At 40.9% G+C, this 24593-nt stretch overlaps 1 long non-coding RNA gene across 1 annotated transcript; it reads right to left on the reverse strand.

Annotated features, from left to right (window-relative positions):
- Window positions 1-1201: 1201 nt before the first annotated feature.
- On the reverse strand, window positions 1202-2726 carry LOC309702074. The gene is made up of 2 exons (XR_014275362.1): window positions 1929-2726; window positions 1202-1839 (listed from the first exon to the last, which is right to left on the reverse strand). It is a non-coding gene; the product is annotated as an uncharacterized lncRNA (long non-coding RNA).
- Window positions 2727-24593: the final 21867 nt, after the last annotated feature.

The raw sequence follows: 24593 nt of genomic DNA on the forward strand, positions 1-24593 counted from the left end.
CTTCTGAAAATAGTCCTACATGTCAATTAATTAATTTCAAATTCACTGTGGTGGTGTACAGAGGCAAAATTGCAACAAATTATCCAAATACTTATGGACTATACCACAATAGGGGATTACTAACCAAAAAGGATGTCATTGACCTTACTGTTACCTTCCAGGATATTCTTTTAAAATGTAAACACAGTTTTGAACCTCTAAAAGCTCACTGGCTTTTTTTAAGTTCCATTATAGAGTCAGTAAACTGCTTTCATTCACAACCAGTCCTTTATTTGAAATTTGTTTTTGTACAGAAACAGAAGCAATGTTCCGTCTCCACGATGAGATGCAGCTCAGCATGCGATTCAAGGCAATTCTCAAGTTTCACTCAGTCACGCTGCTTTCCTAGCGTGTATTGAGCAGACTGAGAGAAAGCAGCTCATGCAGTGGACTTGTGAAGTGTTCGGTCTGCATTGCTGGGGACAGGTGGGCTTGTCATGGAGAGAAAGGGAGGAAAACTGAATTATGGATTTTCACTATGGTTGCTTGCTTCGTGAGTTCGGTGACCTAATATCAAAAGAAAGTTTGAATGTAACTTATATACATTGTTAGGTTGGTGGAAGTTGGCTTGCAAAGTCTTAGATGTGCTGTGTTCACTTTCACCCTGCATAACCACCCCTGAAAAACAAGGTTGGGCTTTAATGAAAGCACATAATACGTTAGTGTATGCACTGTACCAAATGCCATCCATACATCCATTTTCTGCCACTTATCCAGGTCCGAGTCACAGGGCAGCAGTCGACGGAGAGACGGCCAAACCTCCCTCTTTTCTACCGCCTCCTCCAGCTCATTGTGTTGGGACAACTGGCTCAACTGGCTCCTGTTGACAGGCTCAGAGTACATGGCTGTCCAAAATGACAGTTCCTGGGGATTGGGATTTTTCATCTTACTGATGTCCACCCTTCATTACATTGACAAGTCTTTGTGCTGACCATTTAAAATTCCAGCGAAAAGCTTTAACACTAGCATCCCCAGGCTTCTACCTTTCTACCTATAAAACCCGGAGAGCAGTCAAATGGTGGAAGTGGAAGCTAAATTGGCTAGTCATTCATATGTATATTAGGCTGTTAAGTAGGAATTCTGGAGGGAGGGGAGTGGGGGTGGGGGAGTGGAGTGTTTCAGTTTGCCATCTTGGGGAGAAATCAACACACATGGGTGTATATCCTTTGTTGCTGACATTTATTGATAAAAACAGTACAAAAAACCAACCATTTGTACACATATTTACAAATAATTCAACATTGTCAGCAATCACTCACAATCCTGGCACTGCCATGGTACCTGTAGTCTGCATTTACCACATGTGTATCTTTTGCAGTGAACACATCGCACAGTGGCCTGATTTTTCTTGCATTTGTGTTTGACCTGACACGTGGCTCTTTTTCCAGGGCTAGGTGTGGAGGGTTCTGCCCGAAGCAACTGATCTTTTCTTGCCTTCTTCGCAGCTACATGAGAGTGAGCCAACTCTGTTGCAAGCGCCACCAGGAAGTCCACCCGTCTTTCCTTCGTCCCGGTGCATGCTTGATACAGCACATGTGCATTCAGTGCTGCCATGTCAATCATGTTATAAAACACGGCGACTGGCCAGCGCCGTGTTCCTTTGCGGACAGTGTACTCCCGAACCATCTGGTCCATCACATCCACGCCACACTTTGTTTTGTTGTAAAGGGTGACAGTGTTTGGCTTCCTTTTGGTGGTGTTATCAGTCTGAACCACGCTGTGCATGCTGCTAAGAATATAGACTGTCTTCTTCCGTTTGGCCGCATACGCCGTCAGCGTGGCAGCAGAGGTTGAAAACACCTAAGAAATAAGATAAATTGTTATTTTCATAGCCCTTTTACACACAATGAAACACATAAACATAGAACCACAAAAGACCTGCAACATACCTGAGTGGTGAATACATTGCGATCTGTCTGTCTAGTGGATTGAGGAATTTCCCTGCGAATCCTGTTGACTGTGCCGAGGATGGTGGTTTTCCGTCTAAGAAGTTTTTGTGCCAGTGAAAGCGATGTGAAAAAATTGTCCGTGGTAACATTTCTGCCCTTGTCTAGGAATGGTTCCATCAGCCTCATTACTACATTTTCAGAAAGTCTCTCCCCAGTGGGACGACTGGGGTCCTTGCCAAGATATGGGAAGACATTGCAAATGTACTTGGATTTTAGGTCGCAAGCCACCCAAAACTTGATCCCAAACTTGTCAGGTTTACTTGCAATATACTGCAGGAAACAGCACCGAGTCTTTGATGGGAAAAGCTATTCATCAATGGTGATATGTAGACCAGGGTTGTAGCACGTGATGCAGTTGGTGACAAATGATCCCCACACACTGGAAATTGCAGCAAACTTGTCAGTCTTTGCTCGATCACAGCGGGTGGACTTGTCATCAAAGCGTAGGTGTTGCATGATGTTTTGGAAGTGGTTTCGTGCCATAATTCCAATTATCTGTGGGTTTCCCAGGTTTGCTGACCAGCAGTCATTTACAGATGGAAGCCTGCAAACCCCCCGCAAGATCACAATTGCAATAAATGCCATTAGTTCAGGGAGGTCCATGAACCAATGAACATGCTCCGTTTGCTGTGCATGTTGAATAGTCCATTCTTGAATGCTACGAAGCATGTCAAGAGTGACGAAACACAGGAAGCTCTGAAGGCGACTCGAGATACTTCTCCTGGCCTTAGCCGTTGGCTCTCCATCTGCAGTGTACGCTTCTATTGGGGTGAAAGGGAGACAGGTCCCCACATGTTCTTCACGCCACACTGTGCCATCTTTCGTTGTCTCAGTCCCCAAACAAGGTCTCTTTTTCGGTGGAGAAGCAGTCTCCTCATCTGCAGTGTGAACAAATTCAAATTGTGAGCAAAATGGGAAGGTCAAACAAAATCACAAATGCATGCATAGATACTAATTATAATTCCAGTATCTCCTCCTCTGTATCAGAATAATGTCTGAAATATCTTACTTACTAACTACATCCACTTACTTGTTTGAAATGAAAAAGGAAATAACATGAAATGAAACTAACCGGAAGACTGATCAGACAGCTCTGAGTCCGAATCCGGCTGAACTGCTAGGTCTTCTCCATCCGAGTCACAAGGGTCGACTTCCGTCAGGATCATTTCCAAGGCCTGCTGAGTGGTGAGTCTTCTCTGCATTTTCTTTCCTTGGAGAGGAGGTCCGTACACCAGAGGATTCTTCAGGGCGATGAATTTTCTTTCCTTGGAGAGGAGATCCGTACACCAGAGGATTCTTCAGGGCGATGAATTTTCTTTCCTTGGAGAGGATTCTTCAATGAAGATTCTTCAATGAAGGATTAGGCTAAGTGCAGTGTATATATACCCTTCGGACACAACCCTCCACACCTAGCCGGTCACACCCCTAACCCTAACCCACCAATCAGATTGGTGGGTTAGGGTTACCAGTGCTCTGATTGGTGCTTCTGATTGTACCAATCAGAGCACTGGTAACCCTAACCCACCAATTCAACACTTGGAATGAACTTGAGCTATCATGTTTTTGTTAACAACAACCTAATAACAGGCCTCATCTGGCCACGAAGCTGCTTATCAGTCTTATTATGACTGATCCACTAAAACTGAGGACAATTAATTCCTAAGCAGTTAATGCAAAATATTTGCAAAAGCTTCTTGGATTAAAGCTGAAAGTCTGAACTTCACCATGTTAGTGTACAGAGGCAAAACTAAAAAAATTGTGTCTTTAACCAACAAATTACCTTATTGCACTGTATTGTTAATATCCGTATTACTACTAATTATTTATTACTAATTATTATTTATTATTATTATTATTATTATTATTAATCTGTGTTATGATATTCATATTATGCATATAACTTGTAGGGTTTAAATATTTAGTTAATTACTCAATTTTTGTAGATTTGTGTTTTTTTTTTAAATAAGGTATTATTTAAAAAAAAATACTTTACTACTAATATTGCCTTTAGAAGAAATCTACATCATTTGTAAATGTTGAAATGTATTTTCCCACATGTTGAACACTTTGTATTATTTAGACACTGGAATGATTCCAGGTGTGGCATTACGGCTGTTACTTGCCTGCATGACATATTTCTGAACTTCCACAATCACTCTGGGTTACAAATGAGCAGTGACAAAAATGTAATTTCCAGTGTTGTGAAATAGATGGGAGAAAAAAAATCAAGGGAGAAAATGTGAAGAAAAGTGCAGGGAAGGGAAATTCAAATAAACTGAAAAAAGTTCTGGCACATCAATCCTGTCCGCCAACTGTCGGAGGTGACATTTCATTAGTACACTTTGTCAATAGAGAAATCGTCTGCAGTGAAAGTGGTTGGGTGCTAGTAACGAGGAAGAACAGAGACATACCAAGAATGAGAAAGCCTGTGAAAATGAGGAAAAGAGCACAGTCCTTTTTCATTAGATCCTTCCTGATTTCACCAACTGGAAATTATGGGCATTGTAGCTATAGGCGTGATGAGAGGAGGTGGGTGTCCCTCTTCCATTTTAAGTCCCTATCAATCATCCAACCTTCGCTTTTTACCCCCTGCCTATGTGGCATCGCCAGCCCACGTATCTTTCTGCCTGTTCAGGGTCCAAGAAGGTTGTCGTTCATCCTTCTCTCCACCAGCCAAGTGGCGGATACATTTGAAGGAAAATCACGACCATAACGACTCCTGCCATTTCCCATAACGTCCTCATCCATCAATTAAGAGGTTTCCAGTAAGTGGGAGATGGATATGGCAGAATAAGGCCAGGCTTTTTGATGACTATAGCACAGGCAGAATCAAGGGCTCCGCTATTACCCCTCCATAGGCCTATAATCACACCGGTGGCTTCAGGCAGTTTGAGAGAAGAAGGGTGCCATTGATCACAAGGCTTACAGATTGCACACAGCAGTGGTAGCTTGTTATCACTAAATGATTTTGAGGTTTGAGTGCATAGTGGTGGACTTTTCTGTCAATTATCAAATCCGGGAATTGTTCAAGTGAGAATGTAGCTCCAGAAATGAATCTGCTTTTAACCTTGTAAAATTCTGCAAATGTGTCAGTTGGCTTTCCTTTCCGATATAACTGACAGTGGTCGTGAAACAGAGGTTAGGCTTGGGTAATGACACGGATTATGTCAGTGGCTCAGTTCCTAGTTCACTGATGTGCTATTTAGTGCATAATAAATTTGAGGCAGTTTGCACTTTAGTGAGCCAAAAGTAAGATAGAGGATCTGAGTAGCTGATCACGATACATATATTACATGTACCTTGTGTCTGTCTGCTGAGTGGCATGCCATCTACTCTTTTTGGCGCAAAACAGCTGCCAAGCTGCTTGTAAAACCAGGGTTGCTGAGGAAGAGCTGAAGTCAGTATGAAAAATAAAGTAAATGCACCAATTCCCAGTAAACAGACTGATAACACAAAAATATTGATTAGTGATTCATGGAAAGTGAATTTAATCATGCATTTGTTGCACTGTAGTTACATAACTATTGGTGGTAGTTATGTAACTAGTAAGTTTACTTCTTTATGAAGCCAAAACTTTGTTTCATCCACAGTGTGGTGGTCTTGAGCCAACTCTCATTTGTTTATGTTTTGCTAAGACAATGAGAGAAATGGTTCCAGTGATTTATTGAAACATGCAAGCATAAATACAGAAATACAGTAAAGACTATCATCTTGAAAGTCAATATTTGGTGTGACCACCTTTATTCTCTGACATGGTCTGAACACTCTTAGCTAAGCATTCCTGTCATGTGTTTAAGTAGTCTTCAGGAATAGCTCTCCAGGCTTATTGAAGGACATTCAAAGCTCTTCTTTGGATGTCAGCTGCCTTTTGTTCTGTCCTCCGTAACGATGATCCCACACTGCGTCCGTAATGCTGAGGACCTGACTCCAATCCATGACTGATGGTGTTCTGTCGTGTGATTTCTATGCAGTGTGTGTTTGGGATCATTAGCATCTAGAAAATGAAGCTCTTTCCAGATGGTATTATGGGATGGGTCAAAATCTCATGCTTCTTTTCTGATGAGGCTTCAGTGAGCAGTAGATGAATCTACTGGCAGGTCCGATGGATCTCTCAGATTTGGTGGTTCGAAACTTTTCCACAGTACTATAGCTCTCTTTAAGTTTGAGGATTTAAAGCTTTGCTGTCTATTAGGTCCCTACATCATGTATCACTTTAAATGAAATATCTGTTCAAACTAGCAAATTATGAGCTGCCTTTTATAGCAGTATGTGGAGAATCTCCTCTAGTTGTAGTTCATGTGGGAAAAGTTCTAGGGGTATTGATCCAAGATGGCGCCGGTGCGTGTGGCTTGCCATCTATCACTGCCAGTGTTATGTTTGTTTGTTTTGATTTTATTGACTATTGTAATAAATGCCAACTCTCTCTTGGTGTATGATCGCCTAACCCTACTGGATCTCCGACCTTCTGTCAAAGGCTGGGCAAAGTGGAACCAAGCTGAACATAAAACTTTGCCCCCGCTAATATCGGAGATCCCGGCTCACCTGTGCCGTGTTCCAGATCCACCACTCCGGCAAAAGTGCCGTCGCCGGGGTCGAAGGGCTGGCTTCCTGGTGAAGCTGAAAGCTTCTTTAAGGTATTCTCTTAAGCCCTTGTCCAGAAAACAAGGAGTGGTGCCAAACTTCTGTTTCTCTCGGCGATCGTTGGAACCTGTCTGTGCCTGGCTGGTACCTGTCATCGGCCTAGATGGGATGTCCCGAAAACCCTGCTCTCCTCGCCCCCGCCGACGTGGTGTGAATCTGCGGAACCTGCGGCCTCTGTGTCGGGCTTCTAGGACGGCTAGCGACGGGGATCCGCTGCTTACCGCCAGGATTGGCCTGGTAAATGCTAGGTCCCTAGCGAACAAAACGTTTATCCTGAAGGATTTTTTCACATCCCGAGGACTGGATTTTCTTTGTGTGTGCGAGACGTGGCTGAGCGCCGGTGAGTGCAGCATCTTCTCGGATCTTCTACCCGGCGATTGCTGCTATTTTAATTCCCCACGTATGTTGGGCCGAGGAGGAGGAATAGCTACGATCTTTAAAAGTCATTTTAAATGTAAGCAACTATCAACCCCGTCATTCACCAGCTTTGAACTGTCTGTGTTTGAGCTGGGCTGCTCTCACACAGTGTTGTGTGCGGTGGTTTACCGGCCTCCAAAATACAATAAGGACTTTGTGAGTGACTTTGCTGACTTCTTGGCTGAATTCATGCCAAAATATGATCGTGTTCTTATTGCTGGGGATTTTAATATTCACGTGTGTTGTCCTGACATGCCCATGGCGAAGGGCTTTTTAAACCTTATTGATTCGTTTAATCTGGTGCAATGTGTGACAGGTCCCACACATGAACGTGGACACACGCTTGATCTTGTTTTATCTCATGGTTTTTCTGTTTTTAACATAGAGATTTGTGATGCTGTGTTTTCTGACCACAGTCCTGTGATGTTTGAAGTTCCTCTTGCCTGTGCCTCAGTTAAAACTCGCGCTGCTGCTCAGCGCTGTCGTGTTTTTAACTCCTCCACTGCTGAACACTTTTCAACAGTCTTTGACCAGATCTGTAAAATCCCGGATTTTTTATGCAGCCAGACTGAGGAACTGAGCTCATGGTTTTATTCTACCTGTCGGACTGCTTTGGACACTGTGGCTCCATTAAAATCCAGACTGCCTAAAACTAAATCTGAGCCCTGGCTGAACGACTTGACCCGAGCTGTCAGACGCGACTGCCGTCGAGCTGAGCGCAAGTGGAAAAAGGACAAACTACAAGTGTCATTCCAGATGCTGAAGGACTGTTGGCGTCGATATCAAAGAACTGTAAAAGATGCCAAAAGAAAACACTTATCTGACATTATTTTGTCAAACTGCCACAACCCACGTGTTTTATTTAATACTATTAACTCTGTTCTTAATGCACCATATACTGACTGTATTGAGCCCTCATCAGAAGCCTGTGAAAATTTTTTACACTTTTTTATCGAGAAGGTCTCCTCCACAAGGGCTCAAATCTCTCCTCATGCTCACGACCTCTCAGTCTCTGTTTCCTGCTCTGCTGTCTTTGACAGGTTTGAGCCTGTGACTCTATCCTTTTTAAAGGAGACTGTTGGTCATCTTAAGCCTGCAGGGTCTCCAAATGATGCTGTCCCTCCTCGACTTTTAAAAGAGGTGTTACCTACAGTTGGTCCTTTGGTGCTTGAGCTGGTAAACCATAGTCTGATGTCAGGTGTTGTCCCTAAAGATTTTAAACATGCAGTAGTCAAACCCCTGATTAAAAAACCTGCTCTTGATCCTATGGTTCTTGCAAATTACAGGCCTATCTCCAAACTACCTTTTCTTTCCAAAATTCTTGAAAAGGTAGTTTACAGCCAAATAATGGCCTTCCTGGAAAAGCAAAATGTTTTAGAGGTTTTCCAATCTGGTTTTAAACCCTTTCATAGCACTGAATCAGCCCTTTTAAAAGTTTTTAATGACATATTTTTAGCGACTGATGCTGGGGACTGTGTTGTTCTTGTGCTTTTAGATTTGACAGCTGCGTTTGATACCGTGGATCATGCCATTTTATTCTCTCGTTTGGAGCACTGGGTGGGCATTAGGGGCACAGCACTGGAGTGGTTCAGGTCCTACTTGACGGGGCGAACTTTTTGTGTCAGCCTTGGTGACTATGCGTCGTCCTCCGCTCCCCTCTTGTGTGGTGTCCCACAGGGCTCAGTTCTAGGCCCCCTCCTCTTCTCTTTATATCTGCTTCCTCTTGGTTCTGTACTGAGAAAGCACGGCATTGCTTTCCACTTTTATGCTGATGACTGTCAGATCTATGTCCCTCTAAAGAAAAAAGGCAGATACCTTACACAGCCATTACTTCAGTGTCTCGATGACATTAAGGCTTGGATGTCTGTTAACTTTTTAAAATTCAATGATAAAAAGACAGAGGTGATGGTTTTTGGCAGCCCCACTGAGACCCCCAATGTGTATGTAGATTCCCTGGCACAGTATGTTAAGCCAACTGTCACAAACCTGGGGGTCAAAGTGGACTGTGATCTAAAGTTTGATAATCAAATTAAGGCCGTGGTAAAATCTAGCTTCTTTCAGCTCAGGCAGCTGGCAAAAATAAAGCCAATTCTTTCACGGCAGCACTTTGAGACAGTGATCCACGCCTTTGTTAGCACTCGGCTGGATTACTGTAATGCACTTTATATAGGGGTCAGTGCATTATATATTAGTCATCTACAGAGGGTGCAAAATGCCGCAGCTCGTCTTTTAACTGGCACTCGAAAGTTTGAGCACATTTCCCCTGTTTTAGCTTCACTTCACTGGCTGCCCATTTCTTTTAGGATTCATTTTAAAATTCTTTTATTTACTTTTAAAGCTCTCCATGGCCTAGCTCCATCTTATCTCTCTGAGCTGCTACAGCCTTATACACCCACCCGCTCTCTCAGGTCAGCTGATCAGCTGCTCCTGAAGATACCCAGGACTGGGCGTAAACTTAGAGGAGATCGTGCTTTTGCTGTAGCAGCTCCCAAACGGTGGAACGAGCTTCCTTTAGAGATTAGACAGGCCACTTCTTTATCTGTTTTTAAGTCACTCTTGAAAACCCACCTCTTTACCTTGGCCTTTGACACCACGTGAGATGTTGGTTTTTTATTTTTATTTTAGTTGTTTTTAGGTGATTCGATGCTGTTTTATCTTGTTTTTGCTTTAACATAGGGCTGTTTTAATTTTATGTCTTATGTGTTTTATTTATTTAATTTGCTGTTTTTTGTTATTCTATTGTTTTAACTTATTTTCTGTACAGCACTTTGTTCCTGTGCTGGGTATTTTAAAGTGCTTTATAAATAAAATTGGATTGGATTGGATTGGAGTAAATCAATTTATAATTGAATTGCTCTTAAACATAATTAGCCTACTACCACCGCTTGCTTCTTTGATAATGGGTTTTGACAAGCTGTAACATGACCCTTGAATTCTTTATTCATCAACCACACCCGAGCCACCGTGTGACTGACGAGGGTAAAAAAGGTGAAAAGGAAGGGAAACCTTGTAATCAATCCACTGTTGTTGTTTTTTTAGCTGTTAAACGACTTGGAGCAAGCATAGAGCTAATCACAGCTCTATTCATGAAAACTTTATATATTATATTATGATATTATACTCGTTTAAGATATCAGCTCACCCATATATGCCAATTTTTCAGTGCAAATGTGGTTCAACAGCACATATTGAACTTCAAAAAGAGCACAACTATGGCCTAATGTCTAATCTCATCTATTCCTCAGTTATGTAGTTTAACAAGACTGACTGCAAGACTCAGAATGACTCTATCTCTGACACATTTCTAACCATCCAGATATGCAAATAGCAGCGTCAACCTGACAGATTTGACTTCTAAGTGTTCCAACCATTCACAGCCCACTTAGCCCTCATTCCCTTAGCAACTCAACACATCCTTTGCTCTTACCGGTTCAACAGGGATCCGTTGGGTTTTCTGTTAACTGCTCCTAAACTGCCTACACTTAGAAGCAGGCGATGCACATCATAGGACGCTAAAGGGGAGAAGTCGTCATGTTTCAGTTTTTTCAAGTGCGGCGCGGAACACCTTGAGGCTCTCACCGTGTGAGACGCCATTTCCAGATCGAGACGTTCCTCCCCTCCTCGCTCCGCACCTTTCATGTCAGTCCAAGATGTTTTTCTTTCATTTGCCCACCGTGCTCCGTAGGGTTTCTACCATGCCGAGATACACAACATAGCATTTAACGAAAAGTCAAAATAAAACAGCTTCAGCTTAATTGTTTTAGGTCTGGGGCCTGGGGAAGGGTGTGACTACAGAGACTGCAGATAATTAGATCTTTCGGGGTAAACAAACACAGCACTCTACTGTTTTGGAGCAATTGCTGCTGTCTGTTATGTTAATTTGCATGACTTGATGGTATAAATAATAATTAAGTGGCAATAATGTGGATCAGTGTGGGAGATTTTTATAGTCCCCGAGCGACCCTCACCTCTGACTATCTCAGTCCGCTGGTAAATGCCCTTTAGTCGCATGTTTATTGCTTTTTACTAACCAGTACCTTTATTGGGAGAAAAAGAGATAAAGCACGAAGCCACAAACAACAGATAGGCGTAGCATTTCATGTTGTCAACATTTCCCTCTTTAATTAATACAGCAACACAGCCTTGTGGTGTTCTCCAGCTATTAATTTAACCGTAGACAGGGAAAGAGAAAAAAAGGGGTGGGGTCTACTTATTAAAAATGAAAATTGTTAGCTTGTTGAAGTCTTAACAAATTATTTAATAGCAACACTGATGAAGAAACAGATGTCAGGTCTTTTCAGGGCACAGCATATCTATAGCAAAGGCGTAAATTTGTTTCACCTCCAAAGAAAAGGCATCTGAAGGTGAGCCGTTCTTCTCGTGCTGTTAATAAAATTAATGCGCTTCTGTTTGACAGACACGTGGCAGCTTATTGTGTTTTTGCTTGTGCTTTTTTGTGCTCGCAAGACAGCAAGTGAACTGAAGCGCTTAACATTTCATCCATGCTACAGTAAATGATCTAATGAGGGTCATGCACCATAGCATGAAGTGCATATAAGTGCATGAAGGTTTGCCATTGAACCATTTGCTTCATTTCTTATTGACAGATGCTGGATTGCTGAGTAATCTCTGAAAATCCTCAGATGTTGTCTACTTTCATCCACAGAAGGGAAATCAGAAGACTGGAGAGGGCTTGACAATTTGGGATTTTTAGCTGCCAATATTTTATTTATTTATTTTATGGGTCTGGGATACGGGGGAATTCTTAGAACCAGTTCTGCTTAATTATCGCATGAGTTCATGTTTTTCTTGTTGCAATCCAGGTCTGGTTGAGTCATATTGTTTTTGCTTTTTTTTTAGCTCAGACAGTAAAATATAATGAAATAAAATAACAGCCTGTGCTTTACAATAAGTTTGCTCATAATTTATAGTTCAGTAGCATTGTAAACCATACTCCAAAAGACTGAGGTTAGGGATTTGGTAGGCCACTCCAGAAACGTAATGTTAGTCTGCTTTATCCATTCCAAGAACAGTTTTTGACGTGTCTTAGAAGTGTGTTCATGTTTCAACCATATAACTGTTGATCTGTGGTGAAGTTGAAGAATTTAGATATAGACCACCTCCATTATTCATACATTTTGTGTAATGTACCAGTACCAGTGGCAGCAAACCACACCCTTGAGCATGATGCTACCACCAGCTGACACAATGTTCATCTTTAGTCTTCTTAACATCTCTCTTGTTAATGTAGCCAAGCAGCTCGATCATTGCCTTGTACAAGTGGGCAGCTGCAGATGTAAAGTTGCTGATTTTGGAGCAGGGGCTTCGTCATTGGTTGGCACCCTCTCAGTCCATGGTGTGATACTACTATAAACTTCTGTCCAAAACTATGTGTCCACGCGGTTATACCACATACAGTTCAGGTGTCAAACAGGCCTAGAAGCCGGTTAGAAACCCCCTGGCAAGCGAACAAGACTGTTTGCTTCAAAGTAAGAGTTGTGCCTTCTGGAAAGTGTTATTTGCAGTGTCAAGGCACAGCATTTACTCTGAAGTCTCCATTTCCAGTTTGGGGTACAGTTTCAGTAATTAGTGTTTGCAGACAAATTGGTGTCTTCTTTGCAAATTCCAGACTGTGCCAATCTGCTGGTAACCAAACAATTCTAAGGTCTTTAGCACAGTACTCTTTGCAATGGATTTTCACCTAGCAACAACAACCAACCACTCGCCAACCGGTGGTTGCCAGGATATCTAATCAATCCTTGGGGATATGTTTCTAATCTGATTAAATGTTACTACAGCTAACGAAAACACTAGCCAAACATTTAGAAGAAAAGAAATTAAGGAAAAACACATTATTCCAAAAGCCACAGTCTAGTTTCTCACTAGTATTCCGATACCTAGATTCTTCATTATGTCAATTATGCAGTAATGTGATTTTCTAAACGGGTGGTTTCGACTGAAAACTTCCATTTCTGCCAGATACTTTAAAGAAATCCATCTATGTCCGCTGTAGTATTTGAAAAAATGATGCACATCAGATTATAACCATTCATTGCTCAGAGAAGTCTTTAAATTTCAAACTGCCAAGACTCAGATTAACTCTCCTTTAAAGCTCAGTCTATTTGTGCCTCAGGGCCTCTGCAGAGAACTTTAGTGCCCTGAATGAATAGGTTGTGTCTTTGAAACAAATGTGTATCGGTACAATGGAGGGACTGTGAAAAATGTTTCCAGAGTTTGAACATTGTGTTAAGCCACCGTTTAAAGTCCTGTCAATACCTGCAGTGAAGTATTGATCTCCTGAGGGCGCAGAGCTTTACAGCTTATTGATAGATTATGTAAATTCCCTTTGCAGTGTTTGGATGAGCTGCCTTTGCCGTGATATAAGACAACGACAAGCATCTCATCCATTTATTGTGACACGAGCTGTTGCTGTGAATTTTTAAAGTGGCTTCTTTGTTTCTATAGGCGAGCTACAAATACAGAGTGATTCTGGACAAATGGCTGATGGAGACAGAAAAAAGAGTGTATATGGTCCTTATGATATTATACAGGCTGAAATGAACTAAAGCATCAGTTTTACAGTTACTTGGGACACATTCTCAGTTTTCCTCCTTAAGTAATGCAGGTGTTGATGCGTCTCTGAGGAGGGAAAACCGGATTAGGGGGTAAAGTAAATTGCACTGTCACTTTGTGATGGGTACTGAGGCCGTATTTCCCTGTGACATGACTGCTACAGCGACTGACTTAAAAAGCGGGTGACAAGGGGTTGCTATGGAGACCTCAGCGAGGAACCTGCAGCAGCCTATCCATGGACAGTTTATGCAAACACTAGACTGAGTGTATCTATAGCACTGTTTTATAGAAAACATCAAAGGACACCAGGTTAAAGAGTCTCTCGGTAACGCCGGGCATGTAACCAAAACAAAAGAGCAACATGACAAATCTATTTTTAAAAATCTATTTCTTTAACGATTGCTGCATTTTCTTACTGTAGAGCAAGTGAGATAAAACTAAGCTACAGCAAACCATGAACAGATAGATGATATACAGACATAGTTTAGAGATAATCAGCAGATCAATTGTATCATAGGACCCAAATCCTGAAACTACTAGTGAAAGTTCTGGGTGCTAACTAAGTCAAAAACAAAGTCAAACCCAAACATCCAAATTACCTGCCACTGTGTACTTATGCAATATTTTATTAAGTGACCTTGCTAGTACCCATCAGAGCAGCTTTAATACTTCATGGATAGATTCAACAAGGTCCTGGAAACATTCCTCAGAGATTTTGGTCCATATTGACATGATAGCATCACACAGTTGCTGCACATCCATGATTAGTTTCATCACATTCCAAATGTGCCCTAATTAGGCTGAGATCTGGTTACCCCTGCTTCAAGGCAGGATGGATCCATGCTTTCATGTCGTTTATGCCAAATCTGACCCTATGACCAAAAGAATCATCAGATGAGGTAATATTTTTGCAGCTTTTTGTACAGTTTTGGCGAAATCTGCAAACTGTAACCTCAGTTCGTCCAGTCTTTTCCTGACAGGAGCAGCATCAGGCGTGGTCTACCGCTGCTTAGCCCCTCTGCTTCAAGTTTGGACTCGTGTCAGAAATGCTCTTTTGCAAATCTTGGTTGCAACGATGAGTAATGGGTTACAGCACGAAGCACTTTATTTTGCAATTAGCCGAGTTTAGCAGATTGAGAAACAAAGTGCTAGAGCAGTCTACAATTTGAGGACTGAAAATATGAACATTAGTGTCATTTTCAGTGCATGAAAGGAGTGACAGTGAAGTGCAAACTACACTAGAAACAGCTTTCCACTGCTGCTAACACATCATTGACCCTTTCTGCAAAGTCGCCAGCTAATAGCAGGAACCTTCAACAGTGTTTAAGCGATGTACATACTGACCCCAAACACGCAGCCAGAGCACACATGAATAAACTAGTCACTGTATTATGGAAATAAAAAACACTAAAGATGGAAAACGTTCAGGATAAAAAAAAAAAAGTACAGTTCAAGGGTGCATTAAAAAACCTGCCAGCTAAATGCATGACTCATCTGAATGACTAATTATAGGCGATTAGATACAGAAGTCTGAGCAGTGTATTAACCCATGTTCATAACCTCTAAGTGTCAGCCTTTAAACATCTAATTGACACGTTTCATAGTCAGTTATACTTTTGAGAGATTCTTTCAGCATGTGCCTGTCTTCAGGTACTGCAGCAATCATGACCCACATTAATACATAGTTTCTGTCTTCATTTCTCTTTGTTGGTAAAAAAATGACCTAAAAATTGAATAATTCTGGAAACTATGCAAATACCTAAAGCAAATGACCATTATGATTATGCATCATTGAAATTCAGATGGAAAAGATGAGGCTCCTATTTTGTAACATCCATCAATATGGTAATTTTAACATTTACTCCCCCTGTTCTCCATTTCTTGGTTCTGTACTTTCTACTCTGAGAGACTTGAAAGCACTGCAGCTGTTTGAAAGCACACAGGCACAAATCGCACACAGACGCCTGCTCACGCACACCATAAAAATCATTCTGTTTAGGTGAAGTCACCTTTTTTTTACTTTTTACTCTTTAGCTACTTATTCTGATATTAACATTCCAGAAAGTAATCACCGAATTATCTTTGGCACAGAATCTCATTTAATTTGCTCCAGACACTTTGGTCTCTAGATAATCCAATGCTCGCCCAAAGTATGTAAATAGCTGAGGACATTTGCAATAATTAAATTATATATATTAAAGTTAAAATGCTAATCCATTAACATAGCACCATTTAAAAGCACATCCAGATAGAGAATGACCACAAAAACAAAAACGGTTTCATGGCACTCTTTGGGTCCAGGGGGGATTTGGCGTGATGGTTACTGGAAAGTAAGTTTGAGTTCAGAGGCTGGCAAAGAAAAAACATCAAAAGCTAGCAAGAGTTGAGATGGTCTGAGTAAAACTACCATAATATGTAGGTTAACAATCTGGTAAGCAGTGAAGAGGAGAGCCAAGGAGGGTTAAATACTGCAGGTAAGTGAGTAATCAAACCTGCCAAAGCCTGAGAAAGCCACACCCCTAAGACCCACGAGTATACACACCTGACAGAGGGAGGCAGGTAGAGCCAAAGAGGGTGAGCACCTGGAGGACAAGGGGACCACGACATTTACTGGTTAGCTTGTCAGATACTTAATAGAGATGCCATTCTGTATAAGATCTGGATTAAGGTCAGTGCAGTTCTTTGTGTGGGACCTGGTATGCCCAAACCACATTAGTTACTTTATGTATGAACTTTTTTTTTTCAAATTAAATCTTTTTATTAGTATGATTGTACGCTAAAAACAATAAGTTTTTCACTAAATTTAACCATAGCACTGCTTACTTGCTTGAATTATTATATGATATTAATAATATTACGTTAGCTGACAGAACAGTATGTGCTAAAATCAGCTTAATCACTAGTTTGACATCCAGGACTCTAAAGAAATGAAAATATTTGTGGTTCTACATTGTAGATGTCAATCAAACTGCAGAAAAGTTTATAGAAAGCACTGTATTAGTCACTCCCCAGTATATACAGTAGTATACATCAAACAGCGAATCACTTTGTAACTCTTTGTTTTAATTTGACCACCTGTCATGATTTTTAAAAGACAAACAGCATCTGGGCTTTTCAAATTTGAACAAATCTTAAAAGTGTCGGATGAATGTAACAGGATATTATCTGTGAAGCTAACACAACATGAGAAACAGTGTTTTTGTTCATGGTAATGACACTGTGTATATGGAATGAAGAGTTTGTTGCCGTTTAAATAGAGCCCAAGGCAGAAGTCTGTGCCAGTGTTTATTTGAGGAGGCAATCCATTGTTGTTGGTGGTGTTTTTATGGAAATGTTTGACAAAAAGAATGAATTAAATAGTCCCAATTTTGTTGTTAGGTTAGTGCTATTTTGTTTTCTCATTTTTCACTTAAAAGTTTCTTTTTTTTTTTGTAAAGCATAGTTTCAGGGTTCAACTTGTCTCATTTCTGCATTTCTATCTAACATTCACACTATGGATGTATCAGAGAGTAACTTGGGGTTAGGATCTTGCTAAGTAGGTGACCTGCTCGACCTCCTGAGCTACAGCCAACGCAAGCTGCTTATGGTTAACAAGTTTAAAAACATGATACCCATAATCCTTTTTAAACTGACATCGAATACACTGGTTTCTCTAATCTATCTTGACTTCATCCTTGAATACACACATCACTTCTCTATAGAAGTTGTTACAGTAATCTTACTAGGGTCAGACATACAACATTTATGTATCACTTATGTATGTGTTTTTTAAGACACCATGCAGTCACATTACTTATAAGACAGCAGCAACACAAGTCCCTCTTACATCAACCAAAAACATAAAGGTTTTGGAGAGTACCCTAAAATGCAACATGAGGTCAAATTTAGCTGCACATTCACACCTCTGCAAAACCTCCATCTCCACTTTGCTCTGCAGTTTTAGATCTACGGAAATGTTAATGTGTGTTAAAGTGTTAAACTCAGAATACAACATTATGGTAAAGTCTTTACCAACATGAAGACAGAGTCTGTGACAGCTCAGATTAACAAGAGTTACCACCAATCGCAACAATTCCAGTTTATGAACTTGCAGCTGTTTCTAGAAGTCTTTCTTAAATCCCTGCACAATCCTTTGTCTGCTGGACATTTCCAACCAAGAGAACTTTAGTGATTTAGAGATATCAAGATCTGATTGTTAATTTGCACTGTGTACTTTATAGTCAATTCAATAAAATCAATTTCAGTTTTATTAATATAACACCAAATCACAACAACAGGAACCTAAAGGCACTTTATATTGTAAGGTAAAGACCGCACGATAACAGTAAAAAGAAAAGGTGCACTGATATGCTCAAATACTAACCGCACAAATAATTTGGCATCTGTAATTGTAAACGTGACTATTGAGAGTTGATGGTTAAAAAACTCAAGCCTTGTGCAGTATTTCACCTAATGTATTGATGGACATTATGTTGTACAAATACCAAGCCTCGTTTGCCATTATGGTGTTGTTATGGCAAAACAAAGCTGTGATAAAAAATATCTAAAGGTTCCATGTCTCAGTAATAGAATAGTGATACTTTAACACACTGATATAATGTCTCCATTTTCTGAAAAGGGTATTACCTGTGTAACAGTGTAAAGCGTTAAGTGCTCTTTTCATAGACATTACTGTTATTTTTTTTATTGTGCTCAGTATTTTCTTCCTGAACACGTTCATGGCACTTCCATCAGGGCCATATAGTGTAATCTTGAGTAATAAAGAGACCTTAAGTTTATGCCTGAAGGAACAAAATCAGTATTTTCTTGCTGTGCATCAAAATAAAAACGATGATAAGGTTGTGCCCTGCTGGGAAAATTGTTGCAGCTCTCTCTGCATCAACAACACGTGGTTAGGTTTCTCCTCTTCAGCTTGACTAAAAATAAAGCTGAATTGCAGCCAGGGAAGGTCAGTATGGATTATGGAGCACTGCGCTCCCTGTGGAAAAGACTTGTTTGTTGTCCGTCCCAATGTCAGATCAAGAATCGGGAGGGAAAGTGCCTCTCTCAGCAGGTCCAGACTTCCTGTCAATGATAATCCAATGGAATGGCTGATCTGAGCTGGATGGACCGAGGCCAGCATGGAAGAGACAAGCCAGGGTTTTGTGCTTGAAGCTTGAACAATGCTCAGAAGCTTTCCAGGCTGATAAAGCATATAGATGAAATTGACTGTTTACATAGATTGCATGTTAGATATAGTCATGTTGAATGTATTTCAGGATAATGCTAGTAAGCAACCAAACATTAATTAGTCAGTGTGCATGCTTTAATTTAATTAGGCCTTAAATCTTTAAGTTAAGTGATGTTAGGGTTTCTTTTACTCTGCCTAAGAGAATAAAGTAAAGTCTTGTGTCCTTTCAGAGAGTCCTGGAAAGTTACCACATTCACTTTTAGACAGGAGCACATACCAGTAACTCGTAGCTGTACCAACTCTTAGTCCCAGCACAAATGTACACAAAAACATGACAATTGAACAAATATGGAAACCTGTTTGTTTTGAAGAGTAACTGCACACAGGTAATCATTCACAGTAAGTAAGTGAGTAAGCAAGTCCAGTTAAATTTCAGTCAAATAAAAGTCATAGCTTAGCATTAGCAAAAAGCTAAGGTTAGCAATAGCAAACGTGTTTGATTCTTTTCTGTGTCAAATGCATTCATCTTAGTTTCCCCAGCTGTCCTTCTGCTAGTCACATCACTTCCACTTCCCCACACTGTAAAACTCAGTACTGACATCATTGCTGCCGTCCAATCATCTTTCTGCTATAAAACTGAACACTTGCATAATTAAAGCAAACTGAAATTTGAATACTATCAAAACTGGTTTGCCAATCGATTTTGTGTGTCTCAGCTGATTAACAAAGTAATTTTTTATTGTCAATTCAATGCTTTTTTCACATAAGATGTAAGCTTTAAAGTCTTTAAAGCAAAGGGTTTGGTCTGCAACAATGAAAGCTTATGCAATGGTTAGGCTTGGTATACGTGATCAGTACCAGAGTCTCTTTGAAGTACTTCTTGACTACTCATTGTCTCTGAACTCCAACTTGCCGTGGGCACAGCTCATACTGCTGCTGATGAGTAGAGGGCTTTAATCTTTAGCGCAAATGGCAACGCAAGTGATGGAAAACGGTTGCAGTTGAGGTAGATGTTTCACCTGCTGCAGAGAGCTTTCAGTTTCCAATGGCATAGCTTGCGCCTCAGAACCTCCAGCTGCAGGAAAGTAGGTTTTTATTCCCAGAGTTTCATGAAACAAGGCACTAAAATTACTGTTGATGCAGAGAAGAGGGCTCAAATCTTTTTGTAGAATCTGAAGAGCACGAGTCATTGAATAAATTATGTGCTGAACACCCATCATTCAACTACACAAACACTTGTTCAGCACACTCATTAAACCCAGTCCATTGCTTGTCCTTATCACTTCTGTTAGGTTATTTGACTTCTCAACAAAGTGTTGATGTATGATTTTATCAACCTAAAGGTAGTACCGCCCTTCTGTGTTCCCCTCTGTTTGATTCTGTCACTTAAACAGCTGTAACCTACTTCCTTGCAGGTGGTTTGGGGGGGCGGGGGGGGGGGGGGGGGGGTGATCGTGTCCTTGGCTAATGCTAATGCGTGCTTCATTGATTAAGTTTAAATCAATAACTAGGCCTGTTGAAAATGAATTATGTGCCTTGTAGTTTTTCTTACTGTATACCAATTAGAAGCATAGCTCCTTGGTGTAAGAGGTTTACAGCAAAATAAAGCAGTAGAAATGGTTGGTTACCTAATGTCCACTTCTAATTTTCCACTCTGTATATGTGCTGTATCTTCCCCACGCTGCATACACAGCTTCAGGAATGTGATTCATGCTCATGTACTAGTCTTTTCCATCATGTCAGATGAGACTCGAGCTGTGTCTAAATTTGTTCATACAACCAATTCGCAGTTCTCTTAGATTATGATTTACTGTAAATTTTATTGTCACAGAATTTTAAATCAACATTTCTGTTCCTGTATCTGGTGTAAGTGTTTAGTTTTGAGCAGCACGGTGGCACGGTGGTTAGCACTGTTGCCGCACAGCAAGAAGGTCCTGAGTTCAATTCCACCATCAGGCCGGGGTCTTTCTGTGTGGAGTTTGCATGTTCTCCCCGTGTTTGCGTGGGTTCCCTCCGGGTACTCCGGCTTCCTCCCACTGTCCAAAGACATGCAGCTTGAGGGGATAGGTTAATTGATTAATCCAAATTGCCACTAGGTGTGAATGTGCGAATGAATGTGAGTGCGAATGGTTGTCTGTCCTTGTGTGTTGGCCCTGCGACGGACTGGCGACCTGTCCAGGGTGTACCCTGCCTCTCGCCCTATGACAGCTGGGATAGGCTCCAGCGCCCCCCGCGACCCTGAAAAGGATAAGCGGAAGCGAATGGATGGACTTCCAATATTCACTCTGCAAAGTGCCAAACAGCAAAACACACCACTGGGCTGGGGAAATGTCTTCCATTGTAAAAATAAGGTGCACTCACAACAATGTGGCTGCGAGTGTACACATGACTATTTGCTTGCATGGCTGTGTGCAAGTTTTGCATGCATGAAACTGACTGGCTTATTATTGGCAATATGTGAAATGGACCAGCAGTTCACTAAACCAGGTTGAGAACTGGGAATTGGTTGATTGACCAGCCAGAGACCACAATCAGTTCATTTCTAGATGATAGACTGTGAGATGCTATTATGCCAACATGGACACCTTAATGAATCTGTGCCACAAAGAATTAAAGCTGCTCTGAAGGCAAACAGGAGTCCAACCCAGTACTAGTAGAGTATTTCTAATTAAGTATCTGATTAATGTAAGTAGGCTCTTCCAATGTGACAGCGGAGAATTGCATTTCTCTCTGACATATAATTAGTTAAGCAATCAGTCATAATCAGTTGTTGGATATCAGCTGAACTGGTGAACAAGATTAAGTCATAGCATTTATCTGATTCTTAATTCCTTTCAAAAAGCATTATATTTGTCACAACAGGAAGAGGTACAAATGCTAATGAGTTAGCGCCTTAGTGTTTGTCAGATAGGTTCCCAGTGCTTTGGCCCATCAGCTTACAGGTTTGTAGTAAACTGGTGGAAACCCCAATATTGCATTTTGTCTGGGATGAAAATCTTGCACTTGTTTAACTTTGAGAAATAAAGTGAGAAAAAAATACTAAATGGCTTAATATAAAAACACCTGCAACAGTGGCATTTTGTCATGAGTGACATGCTCAAACAAAAGGCTCAGAAAGCCTCTGCTTGCGTTACGTAGTGCCATTGCATGTCATGCTCTCGGTGTGGGTTTGACACCCTCTTAGCACTTTGCTGTTAATATCAGTGTCATCCATTATGGCAAAGAGGTTTGGTGTTGTGACAGCCAGCCTAACTCCACGAGACAGTCTTTACTATATTACCCATCACCTGTGATGAGTATTGAAATTACACTGACCCGAGATGACCGGTGCTTTATGTCGGTTGTAATTGTGCGTTCACATTTCCTCAGGTGGCAGCTTTAATTGCAGACCAGGAAAAAAAAGATGGTGAAAGGACAAAAGTTGAATAATTTCCAGAAAGCAGGCCATTAATTATGATGTGCTGTAATTGCAGATCTTTGGGGCCGGCCAATTACGTGATTGAAGCGAAAGCTGGCAGCCTCAGTCTCCTGTGTTTTGGAAATAAGTGACATGTTTTGGAACTGACATACTTGAGGTTTCAAATGTCTTTTTTGTGCGTTTCTTCAATTTTTCTCATTAAATTTCTTAGGAAAATTGAATTTGCACAGTCAAGGGACACTTTGATTGATTGGTGAAGTTGAAAATGAAAATGAAAAGACAGCATCTGTGAAAATATAACCAAAAGAAAAAGATCTTTTAGCTAATTCGGGTCAATTAGGTGCCCAGTCAGTTAATACAAGCCAGCTTTTAAATGCATAGTAAAAATGGCCAAGTTAGTCTTCAAACATCTGGCCTGTTTGATATTTCTCATTGAGATATTTGCCTCAGTGACTTGTTGGAGAACTTTTTCTAGTGTAACAACAATTTTCAGTTAGTGAGTGAAAAACTGCTTGTATGTACAGTACGTGCAATGGTCACCAATAACAGGGCATACACAAGAGAGAAACTGCAAATATTAAAAACAAGAAACACAACAAATAACCTGAACACATTCCAAGTAGGGAAATAGAAAATTGCTACGAAAAGCATGGCTACACCAGAAAGGCTCTTGGACATTAATGGGATACCCACTCGGACAAATCGAGCCCATCACTGCCACTTCGGTGTCGCACGGCACTTCAGGTGTGGTAAATTTGTTTTGCAGCATTTTCTATTTGCATGGTGATTTTCATTTACTTTTGTTTGTATGCATTTTGATACTTGTTGCACTTCTGATTAGGAACACACTTTTACTCTTAAATGTGTTTATGTGTCAATTTTGCATTTGGATTTGCATTTTCGCATAAACTTTGTAGTTAGAAATTTAAAAACTTACTTATCAGATGCTGTTTTCAAGTATATGCAGTAGGAGAAGGAGCATGTGTAGCTCCTTGACATTTGTATACAAAAACTTGTTATTTTATGGATCCATGCTTTTCTTTCTGACCGAGCCATGTAAAGGTTGCAGAAGAAATCAAGGCTCATCAGACCAGGCAACATGCTAAATATAGACTCAGTTTCCTCTTTTTAATTGAGACGAATGGCATCCTGTGTGGTCTTCTGCTACTGTAGCTCATCTGCTTCAAGGTTTGACATGTTGAGCATTCAGAGATGCTCTTCTGCATACTTTGGCGGTAATCTGCAGGTATTTAAGTTACTGTTGCTTTCCTATCAGCTCAAAGCAGTCTTTAGACCTCTAACATCAACCAGAACATTTCACCCAGAGAAGTATCGTTCACTGGATATTTTCTGTTTTTCAGACCGTTCTCTGTAAACCCTAGAGGAGATTGTGTGAGAAATTCCCAGTAGATGAGCAGTTTCTGAAACGCTCAGACTAAGTCCCTCATTCACCTTTCTTCCCCCGTTCTGATACTTGGTTTGAACTTCAGCTGATCGTCATGAATACGTCTAAATGCCTAATTGCACTGACTTTGTGCCATGCTGATGATTAGATATAGACTTGTAGTCAAGACCGCCTAAACCAAGACCAAGACACTACCAAGACCAAGGCAGACTGAGCCAAGACCGAGACGAAAAAGTCTTTAAACTGCAGCCAGATGCTGCTTTGTTTACGGGTGTCAGGCATATTTATGTGTTTTTGTTTTCGCACAGCCCTCCCCTCCGCTGTCTACTGTCCCACTCACTTACTGAGAGGACAGACGCACGCTCCACTTGACTGTTGCGTCTCTCACCCTCTCTGTTTTTCACATAATGATATTATCCTATATCCTCGCATGTGATTGGCCACAATATGGAGGGATTGGAGCATAGCTGAGCCACTGTGAGAGCTGAGCAGCGAAAGGAAATTAAGTGAGGAGCCGGCTCTCGCTCAATGGGAGTCGACTCTTCAGATTCACTACAAAGCATTCTCTAAGCACGGCTCTTAGAGCTGATGCTTTTGCGCATGACACATTATCGAATGTTACGTTGTGTGTCATGGGTACTGTTGACTCCAAGACCAAGAGTGGGGGATCCGAGACCAAGACAAGACCAAGAGCACATAAAACTGGTCTTGAGACCAAGACCGGTCTGGAGACATCCAACTCTAATTAGATATTTGCATTAACAAGCAGTTGAACAGTGGCAGTTGGGTATTTGCTTATTATTAACAAATTATTGATTTTATTCTTTGAGTCAGTCACTGAGGTTCTGTATGTTGGTGATGATTTCCATATCTCCTTGAATTATTTGTCATGTATTGCAATTTCATGAGTTTGATTGGATATTGATGATATTAGGGTCAAAACGATGTTACTAATTCCCCATCAGAACCTTCTGAGTAATC

This window comes from Aulonocara stuartgranti, assembly GCF_965226115.1.
Source record: "Aulonocara stuartgranti genome assembly, chromosome: 3".
NCBI lineage: Eukaryota > Metazoa > Chordata > Actinopteri > Cichliformes > Cichlidae > Aulonocara > Aulonocara stuartgranti.